At 36.4% G+C, this 18,979-nt stretch overlaps 1 pseudogene; it reads right to left on the reverse strand.

Moving 5' to 3' along the window:
* The window catches only part of LOC122064991, a 19,094-nt pseudogene extending 1,468 nt beyond the window's left edge, over positions 1-17,626 (reverse strand).
* Between the last annotated feature and the right edge of the window lie 1,353 nt (positions 17,627-18,979).

The raw sequence follows: 18,979 nt of genomic DNA on the forward strand, positions 1-18,979 counted from the left end.
GGAGAAGAATATAAAGTATGAAAATTGCTCTAACTGAAGTGATTCCTTGCCTGAGAGTTTCTTCCCGTCCTCCCAGATCAGATCATATCCAAGTCCCTTCTCATCCAACCTAGTCAAGACGAAAGAAATGAAAAATACATGACAGAAGAGGGACTGCATCTGAAAGTGAGGATATACCTTCTTGTTTCCTTAGGAACGATGAGAATGAGGAGCTTTGGCTTGAACTCAAGAGCCTTGGAAATAAACTTGTTTGCCAAGGACGCTTTATAACCAAAGGGAGGATTAAGCCCCATGATCTACTCAAAATGTCAAATAGCAATAGCAAAAGAACCTATTAAGCTCGGGGCCAATAGATAACATAAATGTACATGCCCTGCTACTGTCAAGGATAATTAGCCCAGAGAAAATGCTTCTTACCAACTCAGACCCCGTAGGCAGATCCCCTTAGGCAGATCCCCTGGACTCACAGTCAACCAATCTCTCCTTTCAAAACTAAAATCATTTTGTAATGAATAAATTAGCATCCTAAAAATGACCGTGAACTATAAAGAAATGCTCTTTAAGCACAGCAAACATCTTAACATAACTGAGAACAACTGTGTCTTTTCCCATTGCTTCATGGGAATTTCAAAATGGCAAGAGAGAGAGAGTTAGTAATAAACATAAATTATATTTGGGAAGAATCATATATTAAACATCAAGATTTATATGAAATATTTAAAACAGTACAAATGAAAACTAAATTCTAAACCACCTCCTACTCCAGATCAAAAAGAAATGAAATGCGGACCACAATTCAACAACATGAATGATAAGAACCCAAAGGCAATTCACCATATAAAATGAAGATGGCAATAAGAGAAGAAAATATTAGCTTTCTAAAAGAGAACATGAAAACACTCACAAAAAATAAGAATGGGACTTAAAATTTCAATGTGGAAAATAACAAAATCAACTACAAGAATGACTGTAGCAACCTACTTTGAACTACTACGTGGTCACTGGCCTTAATTGCAGCAACTGGAAATGGAAAGCTGGGTCAGATCAGAACCAAACAGCCCAAACCAAGCCCTAACATTGGAACCTCATTGAACTTGTAATCTGTTCTGTAACTTTCAGCACAGAATCAATCTGACGTACCAACACAAGACCAAAGAAAACTCAAAATTTCTTGACCCCAACCAACCTCAGATTAGGTCCAGCTTGAAACAGGTTAGATTGGATATTGGTATGACTATAGGGAGTGGGTTTCCTACACCAAATTGTGCGAACTGGAAAGCCATTACCACACAACTTATTTTGCCCAAGTGGCATTATTTCTTGGAGCATGCTTTGTGGACATATTGTTGACATTGTCATCAAGTCATGAATTGATTTTTTGACTAATTCAACCTCTACACAGGTCGAAGAAACTTAAAAATTTCTTCAAAATAGTAAATTTTCTTGGGACCATTTGAAGAACATGGAGCATTTGGAAAATAAATATGAAACATATGTGGGTAATAGTCAGTATATATGGTAAGGTAAAAAAAAGGAATACGGATACATAAGAGTTATTAAACAGACATAGACTTCCATAACAGTTTTTAAAAGTTGACATTAAAAAAAAAAAAACACAGAGCAATTTATACAATATGTGTTTAATATGGTTTCTCTTCAAAAAAATTGGGAGCAAAAATATGGGAATATGTAGCAGTCATATACATCTTCAACAAACAGAATAATAACATGTAGAAAATAAATTTATCAAAAAGATGTCCCCCAGCTGAAAAAAAAAAACATTGCATAATAGCTAAAAAATTCTCAAATACTCCAGACTAACCACAATAATAACTGATCACCAGCCGAGATAGGGATGTGACTTGGGCTGGCTCATGATAAATCGAGTTCAAATTTGAACAATCTTAGGCTCAGCATTGGGTTAGATCCTATTCAAAGTAATGAGAGAAGAGCCGGAGCCCTCTAGCAGGTCTCACAGCCTCACTCCCCTTCCTCTTCTCTCCCTTTTCCCTCACTGAACCTTTTCCTCTCTGATGTGATTTTCTCCAAGCTCCTTGCCACTTGGTCTTCAGTGCACCATCACACTTTGTTCAACATTAAGATAGTGGTTAGTTATGGGGCTTTTTTCAAGAGTTTGGCGTCTCGCAGATTACCAAAATATAACAAACAGAGAAGGGTGATGCATCATGATGCACACAGAACAATTGCACAGCTCTTTGTTCGTCTCCCTGTCGCTCTTTTCTTCCTCCCCTCAACTGCACGCCTTTTCATTCTCATTCTCTCCAAAGAAAACCTCACAGAAAATCTTCTTCAACTGACGATGAATCATCTAGCAAAGAATGCAATGAGTGGTAAGAGTTCGGCGTTGCTGACACTAAGTCCGCAGACGAGCTCAATCCCGATTCATGGCGTCCAATGTTCAAGCCTGACTCCATGGCCAGTGTCTCACTGAAGAGCGAGGATGAAGCACTGTATCACTCTAGCACATGGTTCAAGTAAGCGGAATTGGCAACAGGATCAGCCTCCACTGATTTCAAGTCAGCCGGAATGCCGATTCCCATCTGCTTCCTCAAATCATGCTCTGGCATGCACAATGGTTGCTTTCGGTTAGAACCGAGATTGATGGAGGAAGCCACTTTCAAGGGCGGTTAGATTAATTAGATAAATATTTTTCAACAAATAATAGGATTCATACATATAATACGTGTTTAATATAATTCATATAGCATACATGTGTTTCCCACATCTTTGAGAAAAAAACATCTCAAGATGCTGTGCAGTCTACATGGAAGAACTCTTCACGTGGAATAGTTTCCCTCTCTTTCCACTGACTTGTGTACGTAGTTAGGTAAGGGATGCGGCCAAGTGAGGACACACCACTGAAATAAGACTTGAAACCTCTGGCACCCAGTTCATTAGTCATGTAATTAACTAATGCAATTATTTTGATGCAAGTAGAAATTCTCATAATTAACAAAACTGCATCTAATAACACCAGTAAAGTGCCAAATGTTCTGACTTGTATTAGTGGAAGGAAACTACACTTCCGAGTACAATGTGAACAGGAAAACTTTTCAAGATGCAGTGCTTTGACAAAGTCTTGCCTCTGCTTGCTAATTTGGGAGCGTGATGTATCAGTGGAACACTTAAGAGGAAAAAAAAGAAAGAAAGTAATAATGGATGTTTTGGCTGTATTGTTTTCTCCATTATGAAGGGTTACTGTCAACTTTATTTTGGTTCTCACAATGACAATAATCACGGTTCATCTTAACCCACACCCCCCACCCCCCAAAAAAAAAAAAATTTGGTGAACTGTCAATAGAAGCAAAGGTCATAATCCATTGGTAAGTTGGTTCAAGTTGTAGTGTTTCGGTTATTAGTGAAATTCTACTAACTTTTCTTGTTTGGTGAAGGAGAACGTCTGTATGTAGAGCTTGGTGTAAGATTGAAACCCCTACCAAACCACCTCTCCCCCCCCCCCCCTCTTTTTTTGGGGAGGGGAAGGAAAGGGCAAAAACCAAAAAAGAAAAGTGTATTCTAATTCTAAATAACAAAGGTTTTGGCATTGGCACAAACCTTTTCTGTGTGTGCGCACGTAGAGAGAGAGAGAGACATAAATCTATGGACAGTGACACAATCCATTGACTTTTTTCCTTCATTTCATCTTTGTGTGATTTGCTCATCTTTTGACATTCAGCAATTACAATGTCCATGACCACCCATTGCAATCATTTTTTTCTCCTACCTTCTTTTCACACATACCTAGAACACATGTCCATGCCGTTTTCCACACTCGTGTAGCTCCTAGTCTATGTAACCAAGTTAACTTTAAGAATGTAAAATTCTTTATCAATACCAATTTGAACTAACTACAGAGTACAGTGTGATCTTTATTATTTCATCAAAATATAAGAAATGACAACATTTCTTTCAACTTATACCATCAGCAGCTCTCTTATCTTATTGTAGAATGACAAAGTAGCATTATTCTTTTCCTGTAACGAATACACCACCACTATAACCTTTTTTTTCTTAATTTTTGGATTTAAAAAATAGTAATGGATTTCAAGGGTTTTCACTTACACGGCTTACTTTACACACAAAAACAAAAAATAAATTAAACCACAGAATTAGAAAGGTAAATGAAGTGGAGAGTTACTTCTGGAGTTCCACATAGTGGATGTGACAGTATTAAATGCTTTAGAGAACAGACTGCTAGCAATCTAGAATAACCCATACGTAAAGTGTAGGTTCAATCAGGATGTTGAGATGAATGAGTGCCAAGACCAGGAAGGACAAAGGAAAAATGCATCTACAAGAACTTAAGCCTTACTCCAAGACAGTCAACTGAGATAGTTCAAAGAGGAAATTAAGATAAGTTATTCACCAATGAGAAGAAGTGATACGGTACATGTTAAATGGAATAAAATAATGCAACAATGAGAAGTAATACGGTACATGTTGAATGTTTAGAACCGGCAAGGGGAAAGTGAAGGAGGACATGGATAAAGTTAGTGTGGAACTGATGAAATATGAACCAAGCCCAGATGTTGATGTAGGGTATACAGATTCCATTTTCCCAAAAGAAAGAGAAAGAAAAACAACAGATGCATATTATTCTTTTTCTACTTTGACTTGCGTGGCGCCAAGTCAGCTTCACTGCTGTCATTTCTGCTCCTACTTATCACAGACAGAAGTCAGGTCGGACAGTTCAGTTTGGAAAATATTTTTGACAAATTCAAGTTCAACCATGAAGTACCTTCAACTGTTGCTTTTCATTAGAATCAGTTCCTAATGTTTTCAGTCAGTTTGTTTTGCTAGTAAGAAGTTACAGTAGCTCTAGGAGTCCTGTTAGTTTCAGTGTCAAACACGAGTTAGAGTTTCTAATTTTGTTTGTACTTTTTCTTTTTCCTATTACAGTTATTTGGTGTGTTTTTAGACATCTAATAAGAATAGAAACTAGTCCTTCAACTTACAGTCCTGTAGGAGTACGAATTCAAAGTTTTCAAGTCTATAAATAGGTGCTCTGGCATATACAAATTTCAGTAAAACATTTATCATTGAGTTCTCTCCCCAGTTTCTGAGCTCTTTTCTAGTGTTTACAGTTAAGAAAACCTAATTGTTTGCCTGCTTCTACATAAGATAGGACCTATATATTGTGGAATAGAGGAACTGGATCATGTTGCTGGCAAATAATTGAACCGAGGCTTTTTTAAATTGAGTTGAATTAGAATTCGTATATTGAATATTTTCTTCTTTATCCAAGCTGCCAAAAGATATATAATGACAAGACGATGAACAATCAGAAAAATTCAAGTCAAAGTTGTATCATGATTTTGATGGGTGCCCTAGAAATTCATTGCAGATACATAACTCCAATTCAAACCTCCAAAAAAAAAAAAAATTTATGCACCTTGAATACAGAGTTGTCATCCTTTCAGTAGCATGCAAACAATAAATCATATATCCCACAGAAGGAAGACTTCCCAAATTAAAAGACCACCAAGGAACAAGGCAAGATCAGCAGGCCCAAGCAAAATTGCTTGACAAATTCAGAGGTAAAAAGGAAAAAGTAAAATTTACCTTTGGTCGTATAATATCATAGTTTTTGAAAGAGCAAATTTTTCCGGTAGCTTCAAGCTTTTCTTTCATTAAGCAACTAAAATCATTAGAGTCACAACAAAAATCAAAAATCTGTTCAAAAGAGACCAGTAGTACTCAGGCTTTCTGGTAGGAAGATGGAACAATGATAACAAAGAATAACACATCAAAGTAATATCAACAAAATAACTGTAACAATAAAATTAGGAGAAGAGTTCTCTGTCCAGGAATTTGGTCCCTGCACCAGTGCAGGAGCCAAAGGGAGCACACATGGAAGCATCATCAGGGCGGTTATTTCCACTTTTCATTGGGGGCAGAGGGGTCAGTTCCCCCCTTCTTGTGTCTGGGAACAGGCCCTACACTCTCAGACAGAGTCCCTTTTCCCATACAATTAATATAAACCAACAATCTGTTCAGTTCACTGACTTACACTTATGGGTTTGAAAAAGGATGGAAGAATTATCATTTACAGTAATGATTTTCTGTAGAAAGCATTGCTCATACTTATTGCATGTTTGAAACTTAGTTACAGAATCTGTGAGGTAGCTAGCTACACAGAAAGTGAGAATAAGTTCTTACTGTGTCACCATCTTTTACATACCATGATACCAATGAAGCTTATCAACAATCTGTCAAGAAGAATTTGTGTCATTAATATCCATCGCCAAGCTGATCATTCACAAACCATAAAGAAAAAATAGGAAGAGAAATTCAAAAAACCATAATATCAATAACAGTAGTGACAAGAATGACAAGCTGGAATCTTTAGGCATGAACAGCTTAAAGCGAGGAAGAAAGAAATTCAAAAACCATAATAGCCATAAAACAGTGAGAAGTATTGACAAGCTGGAATTCTTCAGACACAAAGACTATAAAGCTGCAGTAACCTAGTTGCAAACCCAAAATCTTGTATTTATGAAATGGAAAATTCAACAGGCCAATACAAACCATTGTGAAACATTAATAGACCAAAACCCTGTAAATGCTTGCAATGTGAACTTGACGTAATGATGCACTGGAAAATCTGAAAATATGAGATGTATTAAATATTTAAATACTCTCCCCATACCCCCTTAAGCTTGTCCACTTTTGTGAAATGTTGACCAAATGATGTATAGCGCATACAATGGAGAAAAGGAGTAATATAGATGCTAAGCATCGCCTAGAGCAACATGGACAAACAACCAGCAGAGAAAGCTGCATTAATATCAGTTTAAGAAAGTAATAGATATCCTTAACAGAAACTAAGGTTACTAATAACACCAGTACTGCAGTGACTTGATCACAGGAATCAAACTACATCTTATGTGCTACCAGTAAGCATCTACTTCTCCAGGCAATTTCTATGAGTTATCTGAGAAATCTTCCAAATGATCAAGTGGAGGCCTGAAATGGATACTCCGTTAATACTTCCCTCCCCACATGTAACTTTCAGCCCAGTTCACACCCACCCACGAAAAAGAAGAAGAAGAAGAAGAAGAAGAAGAAGAAGAAGAAGTCCCCCTTTTCGGACAAGTTTCAACTGAACTTCAATGGCAAACAATATGGGGAGAAGGTTTAAGGCATCATGGAGTACACATCTAATATGGATGAGGGAACTGTCAACTGTTGACATGGTTAACCCAGGACTGCCGAATCAGATGGGCTATCCATATTGGGAAGTTCATCCTGTCATGAGCTATCATCCAGAGAAGAGATATGAGAGACCCATCAAGAATACCAATGAACTCCCACTAAATTTCTACAGACATAATATACTAATCTACCCCTCTATTCAACATGAAGTCTTTGTCCATATTATACAGTGAAGTTTCCACAAATTGGCCTCATCAGCATAAAGAAAAGGCTCTAGCTCAACAGAATGGAATGATATGTAGCTGCCAAGACAACTCAGATCTCTTGAGCAAAGGACATTTAAGAAGAGGATACATACAATGTGTAAGATAAAATTAACATTGTATGATTCCTTTAAAGGGACTGAACATGAAGGAACAAATCACAGTTGTCTAAGCATCCAGGCTTTTTCTTGGGTCCAAGGTAACAGCACGCGTTGCTGACACTTCACGAGTTTACGTTGATTTATGCTTATTGCTTTGTTTTTTGATGAATATGCATAAATTATAGCCCATGCTTCGTTTATTATATGTTGGTTTTCTCATATTAGGCTAGTACTAGTATAATTATATTATATTGCATTGATATGGTTTCTATGTTGCATATAAACATAATTATAAAAATTATCATTGTTATATTACATATAATCATTAATGCACACCTAGAGTGTCTAGGCGGGTGCCTTGTAGCCTAAGCAACCCAAGCGTAAAAAGTTGAAAATGAGCATATACCTTCCACCTAATTAACTGGTCAATAATATTTGGTCCACAAACAGCTTTTGCATCTGCAATATTGCCACTTGTTTCCATTGTTTCTAAACCATTTCAGACAGCCTGCAATTACGGATAGAATAGCTATAACAACCCCAGTTTACAAATCCGCATAAGAGAATTTTTTGTAATATTTGTAGTTCCCTCTTGAAATGAAAATGATTTACCCAAACCAAAGCCTCCACCCTTCCTTGTGTTATTAACTTGCAAGTAGCAGAGTTTGAGGAGTACATAGAAGTTAGACGTTTATGCTTTTCCTTGATTTTATCAGATGTTACAAGGGATGCTGATTGTTGTTTTATTGCCAAAATTCTGCACTAAGACACAAATTCAGAATATGAAAAGAAAGCCCAAATCACAAGCATTAAAACTTTAAATATAACCAAGGTTTGCAACTTAAGCACCGTTTCGTATAAGTGTCCTCAAGGAGGAAAAAAGAAGAGATTGCAACTGCAAAATCATGGACAAGGCAAATAAATAGTTTCACCTTTTTTCCATGTCAGCATCTACTAATGGCATTGAGCTACTGGAATTTCTGATCACAGGCTTACGGGAAATGGATTTTCCAAGCATCCTACAAGAAAATTCTTGTGGCTTTCCATTAATTGTTTCTGACTGCTTCTTCGACGTTAAATTTAACTTAAGAGCTACTGGAATTTCTGATCACAATGGTAATACCCCCCCCCCCCCCCAGTGAACTTCTTGGTAATTTTTGCTGAGTTTGCTTAGTTGATTCCAAATTCTTCTTCAATGGTAAATTTAGCTGCTTTTCTCTTGAGGATTCATTGCTTTGATGTGCTGGAAAAAAATTGTCAAGACTCATTGGGATGCACTTACTTGTGTCCTTCAAAGACATTTGGGAGGCATCAGCTACTTCAACTACTTTAGGTTTCTTCAAGCAATCAACCTGTCTTCCATAAAATGATTTCTCATCTTTTTTGGAAGATATACCAATTTTTAAGGTAGAGCAGTCATTTCCAACATGTTTTTGTTTCTTTCCGGCATCTCTTCCTGCAGCTGGTTCCTCAAAAGCCACATTTCCCTCCATTGCCACGACTTTCCCTTTACTTGAATGTAAGTTCTGTGAACCTTTTTTAGACCTTTCTCCAGAATGAGGAAATATAAGGTGGTCTCTATTTGGAGTCAAAATGTCCTTTTGGATTTTATGTTTCCTGGTCAAAACAGTTGGCAAGTAAACAATCAAAAGTTCTGGAGGGGAAAAAAAAGGCAATATAGAGCTACATATGGAAGTTAATACTTACAAACAGTATATCAAAATACGATATGGAAGCAGGCCTTACCAAGCCCTTTGCATGATATTTTCTACCTCCAAAGATTCAAAAGAGATTTTCCTGACAAATTGCTGGGGCATCAGAATACAGGGAGATGTCAAGATTCAAGAAGAAAAGATGACCCCCACCGAGGGAGGGGGAAGTCAATTGCCTGTGGACTTCTGGTTTTATTTCATGGTCATAATATATGTTCCTGTGGAGGGTTCAACTGACAGAATTGGGTTGTTACATGATTTTTTGTCAATAGATTTTCAGAACTCCTATATTGAAGGTCATAGGGGTATATCAGTGATATGAAGCTACAAGTTGAAGTCTTATAAATCATTGGGTGATCTAGTCATTTTTATTTCTATTTTGAGAGTAAGGTTTGGAAAACCAGCTACAATGAATCTATATGGTTCAAGTCATGATAGGACCCCTAGACCACAGATTTTGTTAAAGCTCGTAGTAGAGCATAGGTACACAACCAACAGGAGCAGAGCTTGTAGATAAAGGAAAGCAGGGGGGAAAAGAAGATAGAGGAGTCCATAGAAGGCAAGCACAAAACAAAGCACCCAAAAGCAAACGAGATTTTCCAGTTTTGATGCTCTTGCAAAGTGAATTCATGATGTGCAGGTGGATTAATTCAACAGTAGGTGGATTCCGAAGGAAATTTCCTCTTTCAATTCTTATTCTTTTTTGGGCTGATCTTTCTCCCCAGTTTGTACTGAAAACTACTATAATTGAAGTACAAGCTATTCTCAACAACCAAGAGGAGCAACCAGCCAAAACATAAATCAAATTATCCAAAACATCACGCTGCAAATACTGAAACCCATCCCAATTACTAACTAGAAACCTTATAAACTTCCATTAAACAACCTAATGCAGTTACGGTGCAACATTAGGGCCTGTTTTGATAGTACTTAGTTAGGGGCTTTTGTTTTAAAGATTTTATTTGTAATGAGCACAATTATGAGGCTAAAATTTTAGGTCCACAGGGAGTACATGAATTTAGCCTTTTAAATTAGTTTTTGGGTTCCTCTTAGTCTTGTGGGTAAAATAAAATAGTTCTGTCCTGTATTTTATCCAGAGTAGTCTCATTAATGCTAATCTAATTAGTCCTAGTGTTTAAATCCATTATTACTTAATAGTTGTTCATCTCTGATAGACTATAACTATGTGTTCAAAGTGTTTGAAGTTCACTCAAACACTACTTTTGAGTTTTTATATAAGAATCTAATCCGCACTCAGCCATCAAATCACGCAGTTGAGCTGTGAGCTATTCTCCTCTCTCTCAGATCTGACTTAATATCACTTTTGTGCTCTGTTTTTATACCAAATTAATTTTTTTTTCTAATTCCATAATAAAATTTGTTTATCATTTTTAAGCTTTGTTGTTAGCTGTTGCATTTAACATTATATCCTTAAACCGGTTTGCATGTGAGATACATATGCTTTGAATATCTGTCTGCATCACAACTGTTTTGCATCAACACTTTTTACCCTGCTCTTGACATAATAAACCTACCAACCATGCATTCTTCTCAATTTAGAGGCACAACTGACTATCCCTAGAATACTACCCCTTCACTATAATTCAATAAAATTCCCATTTCCAAGAGTAGCTAACATATATAATGCAAGGTACTCTAGTCTTTTCAGACTAAACACCTGCTTTCCAGTATTTTAAACTTCTTTTCGTAGTCAAATTTCTCAAAATGAAAATAGGAAATGTAAATAAGACTGGGAGTACCTAGGCAAGCATTTCCTATGGTAAGCCGTTGGACAACGTCTACAAATTGCAAACTGCTGTTCTTCTACCTCCTTATTTTTCTCCCTGTCTACAAATAATGCATTTATGGATGGGACAAGTAAATGTTCCACCCGCAGCAATCCGTCTCTGAAGCTCTTCACCCTCAGTTGTATCCTCCAAATGGAGCAGCTCTACAACACAATAGGGATGATAGAAATGGCCACAAGTTCCAGAAGAACAAAGAAAGACCTGAAACATTTGACCAAGGAACACTGAGACGCAGATCCAATCATCCAAATACATATGAGATATAATTGTGGATGAGGCATAGTGCTAGAAATACCCTAAATGCGCTTCGATTGTGGCAAAGGCATATGAGGACAGTGAAAAAATATAAGTTATATACCCAATTAAGATTTTAGAAATTAATTGTGATTAAAAGCAAACACGATGGAAAAAAATATGACCATGATGGGCAGACGGGTAAGATTTTTGCAACAAAACGCACGCACAAATAAAGAATTTCATCAAATGTCAATTATAAAAAAAGTACCATATGTCCTCTTTTTCTTTCTTTTTTTGGATAAATCACAGACAACTTTATTAAATGACGAAGAAGAGAATAAACAGAGATGCAAAAATGGAAGATATTTGGGACATCATAAATAGTAAAAAAACATCACACAAATAATTTTATACAACAAATATCATAATTTTTACACTTTAGTCGTTTTTCTCACTTAGTCCTACCAAAACTCTAAATTATCAATCATATATTTGTTTCAGCTGCCAAAACGAAAGTATATGAAACACATGATTCACTGAATTTATTTATTTATTTTTATTTTTGTGTTGCTTTGGGTTTATGTTTTGTAATTGTGTATCTATTCACATGAGGGGTACGGAATCCATTTATGGGAGCCCGCTTTAAGATTGAAAAACAAAATAAAGAGAGGCTTCATCCAAAACACCTATAAGACTTTTGAATTGGGATCTTTTGAGACTAGGGGTATGAAAATCAGGGATATGAGATGAATTTGAAGTGGATCGCGCAAAAATGGAGAACCCAGTTTAGGTGAGCCCAATAAGATTAAATAATGAATACAGGGAAATTTAAGGGTATTTATTTCATAATCTACCAAAGGATCAAAGCAAAATTATGATTATAATGTTTTATTCAAATATATTTCTTAATTCCATTTCTAAATGTTTATAGTTAGTTAGTTACTGAATTTCCCAAAAATTAAAACAGAGTACTGAAATAACAAATATTACATTTTAGGAGCATAATAAAACAGCCATCCAAAATGAATCTTACAACTAAGATATAAATGTTCAAAATAAATTCCTATACTGTCAAGCTGACCTTCTACAGAAATATCATAACTCCACCGCTTGCTGTCATTAGCATGGACCGCAATTTATTTTAAGTCTAATTCTATCGCAATATTATAACTGTGCCATGCCTTATGTATTAGGATTAATAGAAATTTATTTACTAAGTAGAATTTAATCCATTTATTTCAAACATGTCAGCTAGTTTCCACTTTTTTGTATGTTTGCTACTGTTTTTGGGTTGTTTTGATTCAAAAATTCGTACTCCAACATCTTTAAGTCTTCCTTTTCTTCTAATCTCAAACCATAGAGCACAGATAACCAAACCCTACATGTAATGGTAGAAGGGCCTTGGGAAATTCAAACTCTTAAAGGTAAAATTCTGCATTTGCTTATGGAGTTTGAAAGGAAAGAAATTATACATGTATGGAGGGAGGTTACGAGTCCAGCTGGTTTTATGGCCACATATGATACAGGAGAGGATGACATCACACTTCGGCTAGAGGACTTCCCCCAAGATTTACAAAATCTTGTGGATATGGATGCTAGGCACACTATCTATTTTAGGAAGTAATGGTTATATAAGTGGTTGGTCTGAATTCGATTGTGCAGGGCCTGTCCTACTTGGTAAGGGATCTCTTTACTCCTCTTTAGGTCTGTCTAAAGGGAGAATATGAGATTGTCTCTTTTTGTAAATTCTTATTTTTCCTTCAATATACAAAGTTACTTATCATAAAAAAAATAAATTAATAAAAAATAAAAATAAAAAAAGATAACCAAACCCTACACCTAACTACCACCCATGACCAAGGGTAATTTGGGTTTTCTTCTATTCAGATACTGTTTCTTGTTGGCACTTATGTAGTTGCTTCTTCTAGTCATACCATCTTGATGTAGCTCTCTTGAAAAAAAAAAAAAACGTTTCACATTGATGCAGATAAATCAACAAAAGTAGATTTATTTTCATGAAAATAAACGTTGGGTTGGGTAACATATAGGCGGGGCCTTTAGTCCAATGGGCTTTCATTGTAATAGACCACTTTAATGGGCCCAAGATATAGGTAGGAGCATATTTGTAAAGGGATGCCTAGCCTTGTTGGTGTTGCCTTGATTTTTTACCATCCTCCATCGCCTTGGGTCGCCTTACACTTTGACAACTATAGGTAGGAGGTAGGAATACGGGATTTATTAGTTAGTTAAGTTGTGAGGTTTTCTAGAAGTCATCTACTTCATTTTAATTGTTATTAAAGTGTCTTAGTTAGGTTGATTAGATCATTGTAAGTCCATGAGTCCAGCCTTGTTTAAGTTGTTTCTTTCTTATTTCATGCAGAGTTTAGTCCATTAAGACCACCTCCAAAGCAAGCTATTGGCTGGAGGAGTTTTAGGCTTAATTTGAGTTACATTCTAGCGTTTTATTGGAATTTATGTAAAGGCTATGCCCTATCGACGAATTTGAGAAATAAAGAAGAAGAAGCTTTGCTTTGGTTTGGTCTGTGGATTCATGCTTGCATCTGTGGGATTCAGGTGGATTGATTCTTGTGGATTCTGTAGTGTTTAACTGCTGTGACATTCAGTAGTGAACACTGGTGGGATTCCAGGTTGGGGTAGTGGTTTGATTCCAGCCCTACAGACCAGGTGGATTCCTGATCGTATCTTCCTTTCTTTTCTCTTTTCTTCCATTTGTTAACAGGTCAGTTCATCTACTTCTTTTCCCTGTGATATCAAGTATCCTAGTACTAATTAACTACTTCACTTCTCTGATTTCTTGAATCTGAAGTTTATGTTTCTGGTTCTGTTGATGATTAAAATTTTATACTGAGTTCAGATTTGAATTATGTTTTGTAAACCAGAACCTAATATCGATTTCAAGTTTCCTACTGGAACACTATTTCTTCATAACTCAGTTTTCTGGTTTGATTCTTTAGGCCAGAAATCTGTTCATTGTTTCTTGTTTAGTCTATTGCTCATTAAATCAGATTCTATTTGATACTATCATGAATTCCCTAAAGCCTACCTATTGATTCTGCTTCTTTTTCTGAGTATCGAGTTTCCTAATAAAGGAGGTTACTTGCATATCTCTGAATATGTCCGTCAGATTTAGGTCATCTATTGCAAACCTGTTTTATTGACTGACTAGAGCATCGACTATAATTTTATGCAAGTCAGATTTGTTCTGGTTAAGTTATTTAATTTTTCTCCTAATATGGTTTGTATTCCTTTAACCACGATCTTGTTGCAAGCTGATCTTCCACTGGATCTCACTGGTTCAAGATTAGCAGCTTTACAGATGCAAAAACATCAATCTATGATCAATCTTTGAGAATAGCATAAGACATCATCCTAAGCAAAGTAGGAGAGAAATACAAGCAAAAGATTTGCGGTATTTTTTAAATAAAACAAGTACAAAGTTGAAACATGAAGTCTGCAATAACTCCCTGGTTATGTTAGCAATGTTAAAGTGCAATTTGACCCATATGACCCACCAGTATTTATGCCACGAAAATTTGTAATGCTCAAGGACTAAATACATGCACGACACAACCCGTTCCCCCTTAATAAAAGGTGATGGTTTGATGGAGCGTAAATACCTCAGGACCAGAAGATTTATCTGAAGAGCCCAGCCCCCCACAAGCAAAGCATTGGTGCTCTTTATATTTACAATTTTTGCACAAAAAGATGAGCATTGCCTGCACATACAACAATACTAAAGAAGAGCAAAACAGTATAAACCAAATCTAACTATGCAAGCAAAAGGACGGGAAAGTAATAAAAAATAAGCTGAATACCTCTACTTCAGCATCAGAAAAACCAAGAGATTCACAGATTGATTCCGCACCAGAAGCTTTAGTTGGATGAAAGGACCTCATGCAAGGCCATTCACAACTGTATTGAGAAGAACAAGAAGGGTAGGAGTATAAATAAATGGAGATATTTAGAAACTTTTGTCAATGAAAATGTAGAATATGACTAAAAAAATAAATAATTTAAAAAAAAAAAAAAAAAAAAAAAAAAAAAAAGAAGGAAGCAGCAGGAGCAAATCAGAAACTTCTCTCAGACAAAAATAAACTATGTAGATAATTTTCAGGTTTACTATAAGTAATAAGATACCACAAAAGGCACAAACATGATCAAACAGACCCATGTCTTCATCCAGATCATTATTATCATCAGTCTTAAATTCTTTGCCCCATATGTTGAATTCAGCATAAAATGACAATAGAACATACCACAGAACTTCACCACCATTATCAAAAATGGCACAAACATGGTCAAACAGACCCATGTCTTCATCCAGATCTTCATTATCATCTATCTTAAATTCTATGCCATATAAATCAGGTTGAAGATTCTGCAAGACCAATATTTTAGTGGAGATACCACTTGAAATTAATGGATGAGGCTTCAACAAGAGAAGCCATAATAAGCAAAATAAAGGAAGCGTAAAAGCACGATGGTAAAATAGTAGAATTAACCTCATCCACTTCTTCCTTCACCATGGCCTTTTCCTTGATAAATGGTGGCAGAAACTGCACAATAGAGATCGTCAAGACAGACTGACAGTTAAGCATACTTTTTAACAGACTTCATCATAATCACAGTTTTAAGCATTTCAATTTCCAACTTAAGGACTACTAAAGAAAGACATAGACCAACAAAATAAAACTATGAAGTAGAACACTGCAATAATGACCATGGAAAACAAAAGTACACATATAAATGAACCTTAGAACACAAGCATTCTGACATAAGCCAATTTTCAGCAACTAGTTCCCATTTATTATAGCTTTTCAAATTAAGAGACAAGATGTTACCAAAAAATAAAAAATTAAGAGACGAGAGACCACTATTGCCACTATAAGAAGCAAAATAATGCAACAACAATGGGTAAATACTTCATTATTTTCAGTCAATGAAATTAAATCATGACGTTATGATTCCATATCAGTCACTTGAGGGGCTGATCCCACATCGTTCCACAAGGGGTTTGGATATTCTCTTGATTCCTTCACCTGAATTCTTTTGAGGGTTGCATCAGTAGTTTCTTAGTAGTTCAATATGTGGGTGACAATAACTGGTCGCAGCGGACATTGGCTTGGGTGCGAGGTCGTGAATACCCTAGAGTAAAGCCACCATGGACTTCGGTTTGGAAGTGTGGTGGCTTACTGGCTTATTACGATTTGCAATCCCATATTCATATGGAGACTGCTAAACCCACATTGATTTCGTATGGGATTTGGTGTGGGTTGATATGGTCTTGGTTTCCCTCACCTTATATGTCAACTTCCTTAGCTATTTCAATCGTAAAACGAGAGCTTGGGAGGTAGACTGCCCTATGAAAGCTTCAGACGCTTCTTTCGTGCCACTGGCTCGATATCTGACTTCACAGGTGCTGTTAGCCAGGGGGAAATTCCATCACAACTGGGCAGGTAGAGAAGGGGGATCTATACTTTTCTTTAAAGCAATGGGAGAATCGCGCCAAACCCAATGTGTTATGGGCGGGGTCTCCTAAGTTTAAACACTGAAATATCCCAGTGGATTGATATAGATTTTAAAATGTCGGATATAGCAACCCTTTTTTCATGAGGAGTTTTCAGTTCATTTCCACTAGACAACTCCTTTGGCCATCTCACAGAAATAACGTTAAACTTGGCTCTCCAATTTTCAGTTTCAGGTGTCGCAGGTTGAGAAAATCCAACCACGTAAGGCCTTGCTCAACAAGAAGGCAGCGAGATAAGGATGGGTTCGATCAAGATCATAATCCCAGAAAAAAAAAAAATACGACATTGGATTACATCTGCATGGGTGTTCCATTGTTCCAAAATTTCCATTTAAATGATGCATTGAAATGTATGGCTCAAAAACAGGGAAAATCTAAAAAAAAACTAGGGTTACAGCAGCGCTGTCGAGGAGTAGTTGAGAGACCGAGAAACCAAGACATGGAAGAAAATAATGAATCATAGAAGAGTGGTGTTTCAGTATAACACCTCAGGAGTCATGGTTCAGTATCGAATCACTAACTCAGCTCGGATCATTCAAAACCCTGATAACCCATTATTGGAAGTCGCAACGATCCAATAAGTTAATCAATAAACTAATTCTGAATCATATACTATATATTTATCTTCAAGTAGAGGCTCGATTGACGAAGAAGAGTTGGAATAAAAAAATGGAAAGAGGATACCTGTTCGAGGAGCTCTGCAAGTGCGAGGTTGAGTAGGAAGTCTTCTTATAATCGGAAAACAAGGAAATGCGAGTCTGCGACTCCTTTTCAGAAGCTCTGTTTGATTGGTCTCTGCTCAGTATTATATTTTTAGAAAAAGCGGGAAATGGAACTGAAAAAGGTTTCTGATTCATTTCTGGTAATTTTAGTAGGACGACGGATCACCTGCATGTACGTGGAGGCTGCAATTACGATCAGGTGCTGACAGGGACGAAACAAATGAACAACTTGGAATCACCCACAGGTGATTCAGCGATTCATCTTTCGATTTCCTCCGTAGGAAAGGTATCTAATTGGCTAAAGTAAGATCTATCATACATCTGTGCTTGCATCGGTTTACGCCTTTTGATGATTTTCTATTGGGGAAATTCTCTCTGAAATGGTGAGTACCCTACACCCCCATTTTATATTTATTTTTGAGAAAACGTTTCACATTTCAAACGTATGACTTGTTGGTCGCGATCAGGTCCTTGTATGATAATCATTTTTGTACGGTGTCTTATTCACACTTGGAATTCATTTAATCTCTCCCCTTATAAGAGGTTGAAAGATTAAGTGGATTTTAATTGTGAATCAAGCACACTACAAAAATGATACAATTGAATTATTCCATCAATCGATTTAGATAAAAATTACCTAACCTCAGTAATCTCTACCTTTATCCTTAACTAATTGACCCAATCTTTACCTTTTGTATCCGCTATCAACCTCTACGAACTTAATCAGGGTTAATTTTATATGAACCTGCACGATCTACACCATCAGATTGGATTACATAATGTCTGTGAACCAACTCTTCACACCTTGGTTTTCATCGAACTCTTTCCTCTACTCTTTTTTGCCCTCATAGGGTGTACCATACACCCACCGTCTTCACTTTGAGCACAAGCCAAAGCCTTACACCACCCTTTCTTCTTGATCACCATGCACCATTTTTTTTTTTTAACCTTACCATGCCACTTCACACAACCTACATGCTCTCTAGGATTCTTCTTTTGCCTTTTTTTTCTAGCATCCCATAAATGATATGAGATGAAGTTGAAAGGTACAATCGAATGGTGTGAGATGAAGTTGAAGGGTACAATCGATTGAAGAGAATCTGAACTCCACGTCACTTGTCCATGTGACCCCATCTTAAACAACTTGTACCAATGTTGGGTGATGTGGTAATTTCAATCCCATGGATATTTAGGAAATTAGTTTACTTGATCATGGTTGTCAAAGTATTGGCTTGCATCCATAGACCATAGATGGTCTTTGCATATCTAGATATTCAACGATACTCTACAGAAATCTTGGTTAAGTGTTTTTTTTTTTTTTTTTTTAGATCGGTTCCTATCAATTATGGATAATTCTAACCAATTTCAATCCTTTGCAAGATTGGATCGATCTGGATCCCATATATGAGTTT

Source organism: Macadamia integrifolia, unplaced genomic scaffold, assembly GCF_013358625.1.
Source record: "Macadamia integrifolia cultivar HAES 741 unplaced genomic scaffold, SCU_Mint_v3 scaffold1845, whole genome shotgun sequence".
Lineage (NCBI taxonomy): Eukaryota > Viridiplantae > Streptophyta > Magnoliopsida > Proteales > Proteaceae > Macadamia > Macadamia integrifolia.